Consider the following 16,230-nt stretch of genomic DNA (forward strand, 5'->3'; position numbering starts at 1 on the left):
GGGTTCTTTGGAAGACACAAGTTGAGTCTCTTTTTGTTGATGAATCATTAGTCTTTAATAGGAGAGTGTGTTATGACTGATCTTTGTTATATTGGCAACATGCACCTGCCAATGTTTTGAAAAGGGATTGAATGACAAAACTTTAACCATGATGATTTTATTTAGTTAATCAAGGGATAGTGTGCTCCACTTTTAGAATGCACTTTTTGAGCGTGGATTAATTTATAGTGGCATGTACAGGGCAAATGGTCCTGCAGGGACTGTGGTAAAACCAGATGTCTTTTTTAGTATGAGATGAGCGTTTGGTTAAACATGGCTATTTGGCCTAGCGGAAAAAGTGGTGAGAATATTTGTTCAGATCACGGCTTCTATGGATAAAGAGCGGGGACAGATAATACCTCTTGAAATAAGAAGCAGCTATAGGTAAGACAGACAATTAACATGCTCAAAGGAAGGGACAATAAGAGCGGACCATGGAGGACAGTGATAGTTCTCAAGGAAGGGTCTAGGCTGATTGACGTCACTGATGGTGACATATTTACACTGGAGTGAACAAACAAGGATGTGGCGTTTCTTTAGGAGCATCACATACTGAAAAGGAAAAGGGAACATTTTATATCATGTGGCAATAATGTAGCCATATGAAGCATAATTTCAGGAAGGCTTGGAGAGAATGTCAGGTGACAAGTGGACTAAAGGGCCGCATAATATGGTTCCAGTAAAATGAATAGTGGAAGATGAAAATAAATGATTGATAAACAGCACAGGAGTAAGAAACTCAAAAACGAGATGTTTGATGATAAAAAATGTAGGGAGCCCAATAAAAACAATAATGAATGAAGGACTGAATGAATGGTTGGATGAATGAATGATGGGATATTAAAGCAGCAAGAATAATAAATACAGAAAAAAATCGGATTTTGAAAAATAAAGAGCACCATTGAAGTTACTGGCTAAAATTGAAAAATCTTGTGTATTTCAATAAAAAAGATAATGTGATTAGTGAAAGGCCAAAAGGAGTATGATGGGCCAAGATAGTTCTTATTATTTAAGAGAATTTTCTGTAGGACTGATTCAAAGAAAATATAAGAGTAAGTAATAAAAACATTATTTTTTGAATGTATAAAATGATGGTGATTCTATGAAACCTATTGTTCTTTCTTGTGCACGAGAGGAATGTCTACATGGCCTTAGCCAGGGAAGAGGTGGTACACTATGACAAAAGTAAGTATTCAGTGTACTGATAAAGATGAAAGAGGTGAGTATTGGTTCACTATCGCTGTGTGAGGACACACTGCTGATCATTATTAGAAGTAAGAGGATCTAGGTGAGTACAGAAAAAAAGGTAGTAAAGGATACAGTCTTTTCAAATATGTAGCATCTTCCCAAAATAGGTCCAAATAGGTGTTAGTATAGAATGGTATATGGATGCAAGTATGGCCATCACTAATGACAAAGGATGCAGAAAAATTCAGGTAAAAGGTAGAGTAACTTCTATTGAAATTTTGACAGCTGGTAAGATGCTAAAAGGGTAGATTTGGAAGAAGTGAAGGAAATGTGTAGAATAGGCAAACAATGTATTTCTTATGTCAAAACTCATAGGCACTTAGTAGGAACAGTGCTGGATTCTAAATCACAGGAGTAGGCTAGATTAGTGTAGGGTGAGTAGTAAGCAGTAAGCGGTAAGCGGCGCATGGCGAACTATGTTTATTATATTTTAACAGGCTCAAGGCACAGTAAACTAGGGAAGATGACTGCGGTCTTACGCGATCAAAGGGAAGACATCGAAAGAACAGCGAATAACGTTCAGCTAAGCAAGAAGAAGCCAAGTAAAGGCCTGAGTGATACGTTAAACTGACAGTCCCAAAAGTGAGGATAGAATGATTTCAGCAGGTTCTCAATCCAATAACATAGCATATGCCAATGTAAAATGAATTACCCAAAATTACACAAAGTGAAGGTAAAATGTGAGAACTGAGAAGTAATATTTTCTCTGTTTTGTGACTCAGGCCTTTCTCTGCCAGGAGGCGAGTGCTTTGAATGCCAGTACCTTGTTGCTGCCAGAAAAAATATTTCATGACAATTTATATGTGTCTATCATAAAAGACCCTTTTAATGGGGAGCTTCACTTGAGGAAGGATGCAGGTGTCTGGCCCCAGAGCTGTGGGCCGGTGCTCTGGGAAGATCCTGGCCCCTCGACCGCCCTGCAGCTACGTGACTGCTCTGACAGCTCCTGGTGGCTCTGTGACCCTGGGAGCTCCGCCCCTTGTGTGAAGGAAGAAATTCCCCACGCAGCCTGATGAACACACTTGTTAAGTAGGTCAGACACTGAAATCCCAGGCCATAAATAATGCACACCCTCCAACGCTCGATTGTAGAAGTGGATCAGCGATCCAGCAAATCATGCATGGCAGCAATGGGATACAGCATCATGAGTAGTGGCAGAGCCTCTAAGAGCTGAGGGGCCTCTGCTGATGAAAGCTCAGCTTGGTCTGACAATAGTTGAGCCGAGGGCTTGTAACGCATAACCCCATTTGTTCGTGAAGCGGCGCAGGGCAGTTGGGTGGTGGGGACTAGGAGTGGGCAACGCAGAATTCCCCCACCTGAAAGTGCAGCATATTCCTCATTGCACAGAAGAGCACATCTCCTCCAGCACAAGTGAAAGGGCAACAATGACAAAACACCCCTAGGGTTCCTTTTGAAGGGCTATGGCATCAGGTGTGGGGAAGTCTAGGCACCCTCCTCAAGGAACATCAAGCAGATGCTGGCATCACAGTAAGCATCTTCTAAGAAGCCTCCATTACAAGACAATGCCCAGGTCCATGCTTTGCAGTGCCCCCTCTGGTTGTTGTTCTGTGACAAAGGCAGACATGAAGGCCATGCTAACAGAGCTAAACTTGAGCTAAAGCAAGAGATCCAGGGGAACATAGACAGCCTAAGCCTGCAGGGCCCAGAAGGCTGATGGCACGCACACACCTCGGAAGCAGACACTGACATCAGCTCCTATGGCTCCCTAGTTGTCAGGCCCGCCAGGTGATGTCCCCCCTCTCCATCCCAGCTGACGGCCACCCTTGGTGCTGTCATGGAGCAGATAAATGTGATGGAGAAACGGCAGCACCTAATGGAGAACATTGCCACTGCACACAGCCAACACATGCAGGCTATTAGTGAAGCCATCCAAGCGGACAAGAGGACGATGAACCAGGAGAATGCGCAAATGTGGAGAGTTGTGGAAGCCTGCACAGCCTCATTGACATAGTTTGGACAGAGGGTGCCGAGATGTGCGAGGGGGTCTCTGCCCTAGCTGAGCAGATGGGGGAGAGCAATGCCCCCCATCGCCAGCAGCTGCAGGTGGCAGCTTCTATTCCATCCACCTCCACCACCCTCACAGAGGATTCTCAACATCCCCTAGGCGGAGGTACCTGTGCCAACTGCCCTCCTGCTCCCCGGATGCTGGTGCTCGGGAGAAGAGGGCACTGCCATCATGAATGGGATGACTCTTGTTGGCCTCAGTGGGCATGGTATGGACACAGTGGTGGGTGGATTGTGTGCTGGGATGTTGGTTGTGGGTGTGGGAGTGAGGATTGTGTGCTTGGATGTTGGTGTTGGTGGTGGGTGGGGGTAGGAGGTATTGTTCATTGAAATCAGTTACATAAAGTTTTGTTGAACAAATAACATGTGAGGACATTCATGATTGTGTTCTTGTGCTCTTTATTCACACTGTGCTGGTTGTGTACTGGGTCAGGTCACTGTACTAGAAGTAATTGTCTATTAGCACACACCAAGACTATTTTCCCTACTTTGTCAGGGAATACATCTGGGTCCGTCTAGTGCGGTCTAGGCACCAGAATTGTGCCGTCAGGAGTCCAAAGGTGTGCTCAATGCGTACGCGGGTCAGTCTGTCGCCATGGTTGTAGGGAGTCTCATGTGGTGTACGTGGGTCACGCACAGGGGTCAGCAGCCACACCAGCAGCGGATATCCAGAGTCACATGTAAGGAGTGGAATACTGACATCAGTCATTTGTCTCAAGCATGGGTCTGCAGTCTCAATGTATCAGTCTCAATGTATCTGGTCATTGCTAGCCATGAGCATTCTTGTGAGCATCCGGCCCATTGTCAGGAATGCAGGTGGTGTACCAGGCTCTGTCATCCGTGCTGCTCCGCACCGCCATTCTGGTCCCTCGAGTCCATATCCAGGATCCTGCTTGCTCGCCCTTCCAAAAAGCAGATTTTCCTTCATGCAGCGTAATTCTCGATGTACAAATGCCTAGCTGCTAGGAGACGGACCGTCTATGGTAAGCGGTGGCGGTTGCCATGGAGATTAGGTCAGGCACGGTAGTGTTTCCTCGCGTTCACACGGATGTCCTAATCACGTGACCCTGTGCTCTTTGTTCTTAAGCTTCTCCCGAACGCTAGCCCAGTACTTCTGAATTTGTTGAAGTACGTTGTGTCTTGATCTTGTTTGTTTTGCTATACTTCTGGTTTCCTGACTACTAATCTGCTATTGGACTCTGTTTGCCTTATCCCTGCCTGCTACATCATTTTGGAATCTTATCTGCTTGATCATTCTGGTTACCGATGCAGACCTCCATACGGATTGCTTTGCTTTGCACTCAGACCTATTCAAGCTCGCTCTGTTACAGACCAGGACCTTTTCAAGGACTGTCTTGTTGTTTCCTTGGATTTTCATGTTCCCGTTTCATTTTGCCCACGTTTTCCCTTGGATTGACATTCTGCTGTTGCCTGGACCCCTGGCTGTTCTCCCTGCAGCATCGTTATCGGAGAGCATCCTATGGTAAACCCGGAAGCCTTCTCCTTGTGTGTGCCCTGTACGGACTAGAGACTACTGCATACTTTTGGGGTGTATCAGGAGCGTCCTTGTGCAGTCGGGAACTACAAGGACTTCCTCCCCCTTAGGCGTACGCGTGCCGTCGGGTATAGTTTCCTGATCCTGTCATTGCTTCTTGGGTTTGCCTCCGGTATCTCCTCCTCCTGCATTGCATTAAGAACACCCCCATCTCAGCATGGTAAGACAGCCCGGACCCTGTCTCATTTGTAAATATTGTACTCTGTCCTTCATTTATTTTGTACTAAGACCTACTGTATCAGAGTGGAATGGTTCAAGGGGAATTGCCTCCGCTTTTGCACTGTTGCAAACTTTGTGATATGGCCTTGATAGACAACATGGGTTTATGGGAAGGCAAAGAACTCACTTAAAACATGTCTTTGAAAATATTGAGAAAATCAGCATATGTTCTGGAGTCCAAATTCAAGAACCTAATATCCAAATCCCTATGGTTGCTTACCAATAATGTTATGGTTATCTGGTAGTTGAAATTATTTCTTATTGGCCAGGCATTTTATCCCAGATAAAAGTCTAAGGGGTTGTCTCACTAAATGGTTGGATTGTCTTGCCAAAATGGCCATGGAGGCAGGTTTTCTTGTGCATGAGATATACCAAAATACACTTAGTAAACTATATTGTAAAGTGTTTCAATCCTAAATTGCAATAGTGTATGTTTACAGCCTTTGCTCTCCAGAGAAGAGGTCATTTGAGAAGGAATGCGAAATAATTAATTAGAACATGGAGTGTGATGGAGGATTCCTATGATCCAGGCCTTCCGGGCAACATTCGACCGCATGGCCATCACACTCCCACGTCCAATCCCCTTTCCACTATACTGTATGGGTGTCCCCCAATGGGAACGGACAGAACCTTTTGACAGTGAAAAATATGAGCATCCCTTTAAATGTAAGAATAGCGTGTGCAAGCGCAGCCTCGGGCGTATACAGGCCCACTAGCCCCGCCCTCCAGCACCTCACCTCGGTCCCTTTTTGCACTAGGACGGAAACGGACCTGGCAGTGAATGTTGTGGCAATACATTTAGCTATGCCGCTTCCCTTTTATTTTTTTGTCAAAATCAAGTTCTTGACTCACCGGCCTCTGGTTCCTCACCTCCCCCTGGCACATGTCATTCATGGAAGGGTTAACTTGCTGCATGTCATGTTACCACTCCATCCCGGCATCGGATCCCCATTCCCTCTGCCTGGAGTGCATGGGAGTTGACCACCGGTGTGATGCATGTGCTGCCTGCAGTGCTTTAACAAAGAGGACTTTAAAGAGCTGTTTAGCTAGGTGGAGGGACATCTTCTCCAGATCATCACTGGAACACATCAAGGCCTTCTGTAGCAAGTCCACCAAGGTGCAAGAGAAGGTAAGTACACTATTTAACAAAGCACCTCAGCACAGGTACTCCTTTCCTGGCAGTTCCTCTACTGGTAGGGGTCGATCAGATCCTATTACTGGTGGCAGGCCTCAGGCTCATAGAGCTATCAGCATTCACGCTGAGTGACCGCAGGGTCCTTCCAGGCCTGGAACCGAGGGGCGCAAAAGCTTTTCTACCACACACAAGTGAGTCAGACTACCAGTCAGATGACCGAGGGCACCAAGCCCACCGGAACATCTTCTGAGGTCCACTCCCCCCCTACAACACCGTCTGAGGGCTCTCAGAGGTCTGGTACTAAGGACACTGCACTGAACCCTGGTTTCCTGCGCATTCCTGATCTACCTGTGCAAGTGCACAAAATGGCCATCACGGTAGGCATCGCTGAGGCAGATGGTCATCCGCCTACACCATACCCCTCGTCCTCTTTGGAATGGACTACACAAGCCGGCAGAGAACAGTATTCACACTCAATATACTCCAGGGTTCAGGGACAAATGGTCTCTGCAACAGCAGATGAGTCCTTATCCAGTGCAGCAGTTTTATTACTATACACCCCAATGCAAAGAGGGACAGTCAGTGGCTCATGAAAGAGCCGGCTCATATCACGAGGCATCACCCTTGGTGCAACCTTCCTCACAACAGTCTTCACAGGTGGCCTGTAAGGACAGGTTTTTCGAATGAATCTTGGCTTTAATGAATTCCCAACAGATGTCCGAATCTTGAAAGGCCTTATCCGGGAGACAGTGCCACAGATGCTGCTACAACTACCTCCTGCAAAGGTACCTATTCCAGCTTTTCCACACATCTGCCTCTGCCTCCCTGCCCCCCACCACCTTTGCCACCACTGCCACCACCGCCACCTGCACCAGAGGCTCAAGTCCCTCCAGATGTGGCGATGGCGCTAGACCGGTAGCTGACACTTGCAGGACAGCATGCACTGTAAGGTCACAGGGCCTGCAACAGATATTACTGATGATGATGCAGATGACAATGAGGATGTTTCCACATCAGCCAAATCATTCCACGACAGAATGGAGGGTCTAGCAGATTCCTTGGGGGTACCAAAGTCTGTACAAGCCCAGCAAGAACCTTGGATGCTAGATGAGGTTCAAGCCTCAGGTCAACCAATAAATCTGATATTCCTCTACAGAAGGATGTCTTATGTTGGCAAAGAAGGTGTGGCAGATAGTGTGTTCAGGTGCTCAGATTAACAAGTGCTTAGATGCACATTTTGGCAGTGGGAGGGAACACCATAATGCTTACAGCTCACCTGCAAACACATGCCTCGGTGGAGGCAGCTGCCTCCCTCTACTGCAAGTCCTCCTGTTTATGAAACCATTAATAATTACCTGTGCCTGGTGTTTTTTCATCATTCAACCCTCACGGCATTAGTTTGTTTCTGTAGCAATGGCCTCCCTGAACTGCTTTGCTTAGCCAAACAAACTAAATCAACAAAGTGAAAAAAGAGAAAGCAAAAGAACATGATTGATTATCTACAGGGGAAGAATTCTGATACTGTGATAAATGGAAGTACTATCTTCAGCCAACCCAGCTGCAGACGTCTTCGGCTTCCAAAGCTGCAGCAGCTGCGCGCATCGAAGTGGGCTCCAAGTGGACTGTTGGGCTGCCCGGGAATTTGTGAAGGAAGTTTGCCGTCTGCAGACTTACATCGGACTTACATCGGACATTTCTCGCTTGTCACAGCGCCGTGCGCGAGAGGAAGTCCTTGGAAGGCGAAACACCGCATTGGGAACATTAACAATCACTCACACACTTGCTCCGCCCCTGGCTCCTGCTGCTCGGCCCCCTGCTGACGCTGACGTCCTATTTAGCCCTCGTGCACGCGCATCGCGCGCGCGCATCGAAGTGGGCTCCAAGTGGACTGTTGGGCTGCCCGGGAATTTGTGAAGGAAGTTTGCCGTCTGCAGACTTACATCGGACTTACATCAGACTTTTCTCGCTTGTCACAGCGCCGTGCGCGAGAGGAAGTCCTTGGAAGGCGAAACACCACATTGGGAACATTAACAAGTAATGAACTCGGACACTTAGTGAACCATCTCAAAGTCTCTTAACAAGGACTGCCGCAGCTTCATCGCGGCATTTCATTGCAGTCCTCAAATTGTACTTACTTGTTTGTTTCTTTTCAAGCGCCTAACTTGGCCCCTTTTCTATTTCTTCACAGTCACTCACACACTTGCTCCGCCCCCGGCTCCTGCTGCTCGGCCCCCGGCTGTTAAAAGCCCCTCACAACCTGAAGAGCGATCCTTTATATCAAGGAAGGAAAAAAGCCTATTTTTCCGAGCCTTGAAAAGGAAAGCTGCTCGGGAAAAAGTCTCCAAAACATTGCAACAGGACTTGATCCCACATGTAAAGGGAAATGAAAAAACGAAATTAAAAATAGGGAATACTAGTGCCCCCGTAGCACAGACAAACGCTACAGTAGCGCAATTGCATCCAAATGATGGGGAACCTGGGGAATTAATTTCCAATAAAAACCAAAAAAAACAGTACCGTCAAACGAAGCACTCTATGAATGAGGAGTGTGGTCATTCTGCAATCCAGACGCACCTACCTAATTTCTTTAAACCGATAGACAATAAAATCACCCAAATAGGTAGGGGCGCTGGTACTCCGTCATGCAATAGCGAGAAGGACTTGGATACAAAAACTCCAGATGTGTTGGCTCCAGTAAATCATGAATCCCCTCAGGCACCCCATCCCGGCCCAAATCGAGAGATTGATAAGAAAGCTTTACACGCACGAAAGGCAAAGGGCATAGATGAGAATCAAAATCTACAGGGGGTATCTCCAGACCATCTGGGGGGGGGATTACGAACTAGCAGGGGAACCCTTAAAGCTATCTACCACCATCATAGGATGGGAAATTATATCATTTAAAAATGGCATAAAGCGACTAAATCGATCTGCTTTGATGCAAGCCTTCAATCGGATACCTGGTCTTGGCACATTGCACACACACGACATAGAATGGATAACATTGCCACCTACTCAAAACAATCGTATGGTGTGCAAGGTGCAATCTGCCATTATAACTAACCTCCTCTTGCAATATACTGAGGAGTTACGTTTTATTGGCTTAATGCCGTATCCGTTTGATTCAATCGATGATGCCATCTCCTTCAATGAAACACCCCTGGCGCCCCCTCCTGATCAACCGCCAAAACTGGTCCCTGCGAATCGCAGAGTGGGGTAAGCTCTGAGGTGATTGCTCAGTTAGTAACGCTATCTAATTCCAGCAAGGATTGGTCATGGCTGGCTGCTTTGCAAAACACTCGCAACCCTGCCATGAACAATACTCCTAAATAAGTAGCGTGCTCCTTTATCGATTGTATCCTGGAATTCTTGTGGCTTTAGTAATCTGTCATCATGGTTTAGTAATCTGCATGGTGAAATGGAATGTGATATCATGTTTTGCCAAGAAACCATGTGCACACATGAACTCCTACTACCTGGCTACACTGTTCTGCAAGCAAAGGCAAAACGCGGGTCTAGTGGTCGACCGTATGGGGGTTTGGCGATATGCCTAAATACTTCATTGAATATATTGGTATTGAAAGTTTTCAAAGCTACGGCAATGTTGGCTGCATTGATTATATTTAAGGAAGTAGATCCAACTCCTCTCCTCCTGGTATCCCTATATCACAATTCCCCAATGATTTCCCTAACGGGTGTATTTCTAGAGCTTGACACGCTATTCGATGAAATTTTGACACTCCATCCCACCTGTAATATTGTACTGGGAGGGGACTTCAATGCCTATTGTGCAACAATTAACCTTGGCCCTGAAAATTGTCGAGGTATGCTTCAACCTTGGCATAGAGGTAGATTATGGTTGGAATATTTGGAATCCTGGGAGCTTGACATCCTCCCGTTTAGCACCAATGATGGGTGCAATACCTGGAGAAGAGGCGAGAGATCGACTTGTATTGACTATTTTGCCCTTTCGCGCGGATTGCAGTCCGTTTATAGCAAAACAACAATATACGATCCTGGGCTCAGCGACCATTATATGATTCATTTGAACCTTCAACTACATGCTGCGCAACTACCCATTGATAATCAACAAGGGTTTTTAGTAGGGGATCGGCCTGGCCTATCGCTTTGTTGGACTACCATCCTCTGCGATAGGGTCAACGACATGATCTATGCACGATTCCAATTATATCAAAGATCTGCTTCTTATCTCCCCACGTCAAACCGAGAGTTTGATGTTCTATTTAATATAACAACCCAGATAATTCAAACCTTGCGTGGTAAGGCAACGAGCACCATTCTCGGCTCCCCCCCCGCAAAATTCCGACTTTATTTTGAAAGCCAAAAGAGTAAAGAGAGCGGCCCTGAGGCAGATTTTTAAAACGGCTCCAAATTGGGCGAGCTACTGCATAGAAAAAAAAAGTATCTTAAACACTTACCGGAATAAATGCAGGGACCACAGGCTCTTTATTCAAAACCAGCAGAATCAAAATATGTTTAACACACTTTGTCACAGGGACAGAAGGTCCACTTGGGGTTTACTTAGGGCAGGAACCTCTGTACTCCCCTCCAACCAGTCATCATCGATTTCAGCACACACATGGAAAATTTGCTCTCCCACCACCTTTTCAAGATTTGGAATTCAAATCGACCTGCTTGGCTTCTGCTTCCTTCTTACCATGGGAGATTCCTACTATTGAAGACACTATATCTGCCCTTAAATATTCAAAGGCAGCAGGCCCGGATGGGATTCCATCTTGTGTACTTAAACGATACCCAATCATGTGGGCCGGTATCCTGAAGCAACTGTTTGATAACATGCTGACAACTACATTTACCCCACCGTCTTGGCTAAATTCCATCATTGTCCCTATTTATAAAAAAGGAGTAAGGTCTCATCCAAGTAATTTCCTACCGATAGCGCTCATCGATACTGCTGCAAAGGTATTTGCCACTTTGCTCTTGGGTGAACTACAAGCGGTTATTGGTGAGCTCAAGATCTTATCCAAGTTTCAAATTGGCTTCCGCTCAAGGATGGGCACACCGCTAAATGCGTCAATCATGGTGCATCTTTTAGCTAAGCACAAAATCAGAGACTCAGGTCCTTTGTATATGGCTTCGATCGACCTCACTTCCGCCTTTGACTCAGTCATACGAGCATTGCTGTGGAAAAAAATGGTTGAGATGAAGATACCTCTTTACATTATACAACTAATATCAAAGCTCCATTCAAACACAACTTACTTGGTAAGGGTGAATAATGAAGGAGCAACAACACACCCAATAAACATCGGCCTAGGTGTCAAGCAGGGTTGTAATTTAGCAGCTACGCTTTTCAATCTTTACCTATGTGGCATCAATGACATTTGGAATAACCAGATCTCCTATCCAGCAAGGCTTGGCCATCTCAAGATCCAATGGCTAGCTTTTGCGGATGACATCGTATTATTTGATCGCACGCCCAAAGGTATGCAAATTAAATTAGATCTATTTGCATCCTATTCTCTGGCACATAATCTAAAATGCAATGTTGAAAAATCTAACATAGTAGTGTTCAGGAATCTCAAGATGGGTAACATCACACGTAAGTGGAGTCTTGATAACTTTCCTCTAACCATAGTTACTCAAATTCGTTATCTTGGATATACCATAACTGATTCCAACTCGATGGCGATGTGGAGAGAGGTTCTACAGAAGAAGGCTGCTCCGCTCGCCACGCAAATGCGATTAGTATACCTGAAGTTTTGTAAGTTTTCACTGTTGCCACTTCTGGAATTTTACATCTTAAAAGTAGAGTCAGTTATTCTATTTGCTTTGGACATGTGCCTTGTGAATATTAACACCTACCTTCATCAACTACAAGGCTGTATGTGGAAGGGGGCTTTGAGGTTAGCCAAATCAACACCAAATATTGTGTTAAGGCAGGAACTTGGTCTTACTTCCCTATCTGCACGCCGTAATTGGCGCATGTTGGCTAACTTTGCCAGAATGCTATATCCCCCCGCCAACTGTCTATACGAAGATCTGGGGCAACTAATGACTGCACCGGAACGATCTTCCCTGATGATTTACCATGCACAAATGCTTTACTTATTGGATGAGATTGCACTTACACCAGCAGACTTGGAATTCAGACCTAACCTCGTCAAACATCGCATTATAGAAAATGATTGGTGTAAAACGGTTTCTGCGATGGCGGATCTTAAGGGTTATAAGGAAGCAGCACGCTTCTGTTCCTCAAGACGACCGCATAAACCTTATGTAATTCAGTTCCCCTGTAATAAAGCTAGGGAAGCCTACTTGCGTTTCAAAATGAACCAATCCCTCACCCTAGAAAGAATTAGTGGCTGGAGCCTGCATTGGAAATTACAGGCGGCATTGGGGTGTAGGTTTTGTAATGATAGTGCAACTCAAGAAACTCTTAAACATCTAGTGATATTTTGCACTCATTTTGAGCCAACACGTTTACTAACAAGTGCAACTGATTGCTTACTAACTGAGGCAACCAGGGAATGGATATGGTTAGCCTGTATGTGGGGGACTCGAACGAGCTTTATAATAGCTTTGTGTAGACTTCTGCTGGTAATAAATAGTGAACTTGAGAGGATGTTTAATAGGAAAATGGCGTAAGAAACTTGTTGATGCTACTAATATCGTAGCTGTATACCAGCTGACTAGGTGAAGTACATAGACTAGCTGTTAGAATTCCGCATTACAGAGCGTGGCAAATTCAGTTTACTGACACACAGGCCTAAATCAATATAGATGTGTTTTACTCAAATCTGAAATGTCGAAGTATTTGCATTATTATTTTGAAAACATGAAATGAAGCATCATTGTTAATGTCCCTTCACAAGTCTGTTATTTTATCAAAATGAAATGATGTAGATGATATAAGACTACTTTAGAATGCATCAATAATTATCTAGCATGATTCTCAAAATTCTACTTATACAAAATTGTTTTTTGTTCGATAAAGCGAATGCTGTATAGGAAATGAATAATGTAGTCTATATGGAATTTGGTTATGGATTGTGTTTTAACTGTGCAACATAGAAAATATCTTTTATAAAAGTTGTAAAAGTTTGTTGATCGAACTAATTAAACAACGGTTTGAAATAAAAAAAATAAAAAAAATTTCAAAAACTGCAGCAGCATGTTCCGAATATAGCACAGGGGCAGCACGCTGGTCTTGGAAACAAGACCATGCAGAGCAACAGAGGTTGGAATCCCAGATTCATCCTTAGAAAACAAACTCAGGTATGATATTCAGCGCGTTTAAAAAAAAAAAAAAAAAAAAATATTTGTTCTTGTAGATGGAATAAAATAATGCTGTCAAATTGTAAGGGATCATTGATTGAATTGGTACTAGAGACCTCCCCCCCCTCAAACTAAATGCAGATAACTTGTCAGGCTGATCAATAGTTCCAGTATTGCAAAAATCAGAATTATAGCCCTTTATACACAAAAAGAAAGCATTTAAAGGTGACATATATTTTTTAGGGTTAGAATGCCTTACGCAGTGGAGGTTATCTCAGGTATTATACGAATATTGTGGATATCAAAAATCTAGGTTGAAAATGGAACAGAATATGAGTTCTGCTTAAAAACAGAGTAGTCAGCCATTTTGTAGTTGAATCAGGCATTCAGATTGAGACGTATGGAATATGAGTTTGAACCCAGGTACATGGAATTCAATTGTTATTTTATGTTTTCTTATCATACATATCGGTAGTATATGTGTTCAATGGTAGGGACGCTTAATGTTGGGTTGATTTGGCTGATACCCATTGAGTAAATTGACAGAAAAGTAAGTTTTGAAAAAACAGCATTTTCTATGAAAATAAGTGTATGAAAACAAATGTTGAGGAAAGCGTTTGTTTTAAATTGATATGTTGTGAAGTAATTTAACCCCTCATTGGTGTGTAGTTTGAAGAGTTGGTGCTTCAGGTTAAAGAGCTAGGTAGAAACTTTGCTTTAAAGAATATAATGTTTTTGTATTGAATGCTATTGAATATGTGTGAGCTGAGGGGGGTTTCATTGAGATGGAAATGCTGGGAGTAGACAGCATAGGACAGGTATTGCAATATAATGAAGAAGCATTTGCATGCAAGTTTAAGATTTGCACTAAAACATTTAGAGCACATTGGAGAGGTGTCGAGAAGGCGAACAATGCTTCCTTCACTATATCTCTGAAGTCTGGAGACATTTAGAGAAAAGATTTAAAAAATGTGTCAAGGATCAAAGGTTGAAAAAGGTGTTGCCGAGATTTAAAATGTAATTTTGGGTGCAAACTATAGTAAGTTATGGTAAAAAGCAGGCCAATGTATAAGTGGATGTATAAGTGGATGTTATGGAACTAGGCATAGTGAATATGTATGGGGGAAAGCAGGATAAATAAGATATAAAACACTTTTTATTGAAAAAATATGAGAAATGCATATAGAATTTTTTTTTTTTAAATTTAACATAAGGAAGCAGTGAGCATTGAAGAAAGGTGCTCGCAAGGTGTACTGAGACTAAAAGAAATGATAAATTTAAAACAGATGGATTGAGAAAACATTAGGTTAAAAAAATATACTTTTTTATGGAAGTACACATCTTGATGGTCTGACTTCTAAGAACAAGGAGAGCATTATTTAGAAAATGTTGAAAGAATTGTTTGAATAAATATATATTTATGAAAAAAGTGTAACTAGGCTGAGGCACATGCATACATGAGAAGGCATGCATAAATATATGCATGCACACACACATACATGAGAAGACATGCACACATGCAAGCCCACATGCACGCATGCATGCACATATGCACATGTGATTTTATGGAAACATAGGCGATCAACGAACTATAGACAATGGGCCTCATTACTGCTGCCAGACCGGTTATGCCATTCCGCCTCCGTGATTGCCAGAATCACTGGGGCATTACAACCCCAGTGACCCGTAATTCTGGAGGCGGAATTCTGTAAAGCCCCATTCCCATGGAGTCCTTCTATGTGGGGACCATAGAAACACTGGTTCCATCTATGACTGAGCCGGTGTTTCCATGTCCGCCTGCAGGCAGGTGGTGTTACTTCTGCCAGGTCAGACCTGGCGGGAGTGACACTTCCCGCCTGCAGGACTCAGAATCAGCCGGTCCAGCAACAACGGTGGCGGTGGATTTACCACCACCATTGTTTCCAGACCGGATGACCTGTAATGAGGCCCAGTGTATTTAAAACATGCGCACACACACAGGATGTTTTTTGGTTTGCATGTAGAATGATAGCTGACACAGAATATAAGAGTAGCTGGTAATTTTTAAAGAAATATAAAGATTAGAGATGTGCTTACTTATATTTAGGAACACTGAGATTCTTGCAGTATGAAAAGCAAGGGTGAAAACTGTAATTATATTTCACCAAAGTTTATGTTAGAGACTGTTTGAAGTAGGTACAAAGATGTTTGGGAAGCAAGTGGGGGAGGAAAGCAAGGTCATGAGTAAAGATAGTTGAGTATCGCGCAGTATTCTAGGGTGCTGATAGAAAAAAAATAGCAAGAAAAGCAATGAAAGGAAAACTCAAGGACGCAATGGTAGTTCAGAAGGAATTACTTTCCTTTAAGGCATATTTTGATAAATGGAAGAGTATTGGGAATGCAGTAAGCAAGTGGATGCACCAAAGATGGATAATCAGCACCAAGTAAATCAAGAAAGGAATGGATTCATGCCACAAATAGTAAAATGAGGAATAAAGAAAGAGGTGGTGTTAATAAAAAACAAGGTAGATTTCACAATATGCAGAATGATAAATGTAAAAATGGGGCTTGTCAAAAGAGCTCCTCCTGTACATTAAATATATGGGTTGACAGAGCACATTGTGCAAGCATATGGAAGCCAAGGAGATGCACAAGGTGGACAGTTCTCAAGGGGGGGGATAGTTTATCCCCCAGTATATAGCTCATAAGCTAAGGAAGGCTTTGCCCAGGATCAGACACAAGCGCTGGGAGTGCAACAAGCAACATCAGC

Source organism: Ambystoma mexicanum, chromosome 2q (assembly GCF_040938575.1).
Source record: "Ambystoma mexicanum isolate Mex_15411 chromosome 2q, UKY_AmexF1_1, whole genome shotgun sequence".
Lineage (NCBI taxonomy): Eukaryota > Metazoa > Chordata > Amphibia > Caudata > Ambystomatidae > Ambystoma > Ambystoma mexicanum.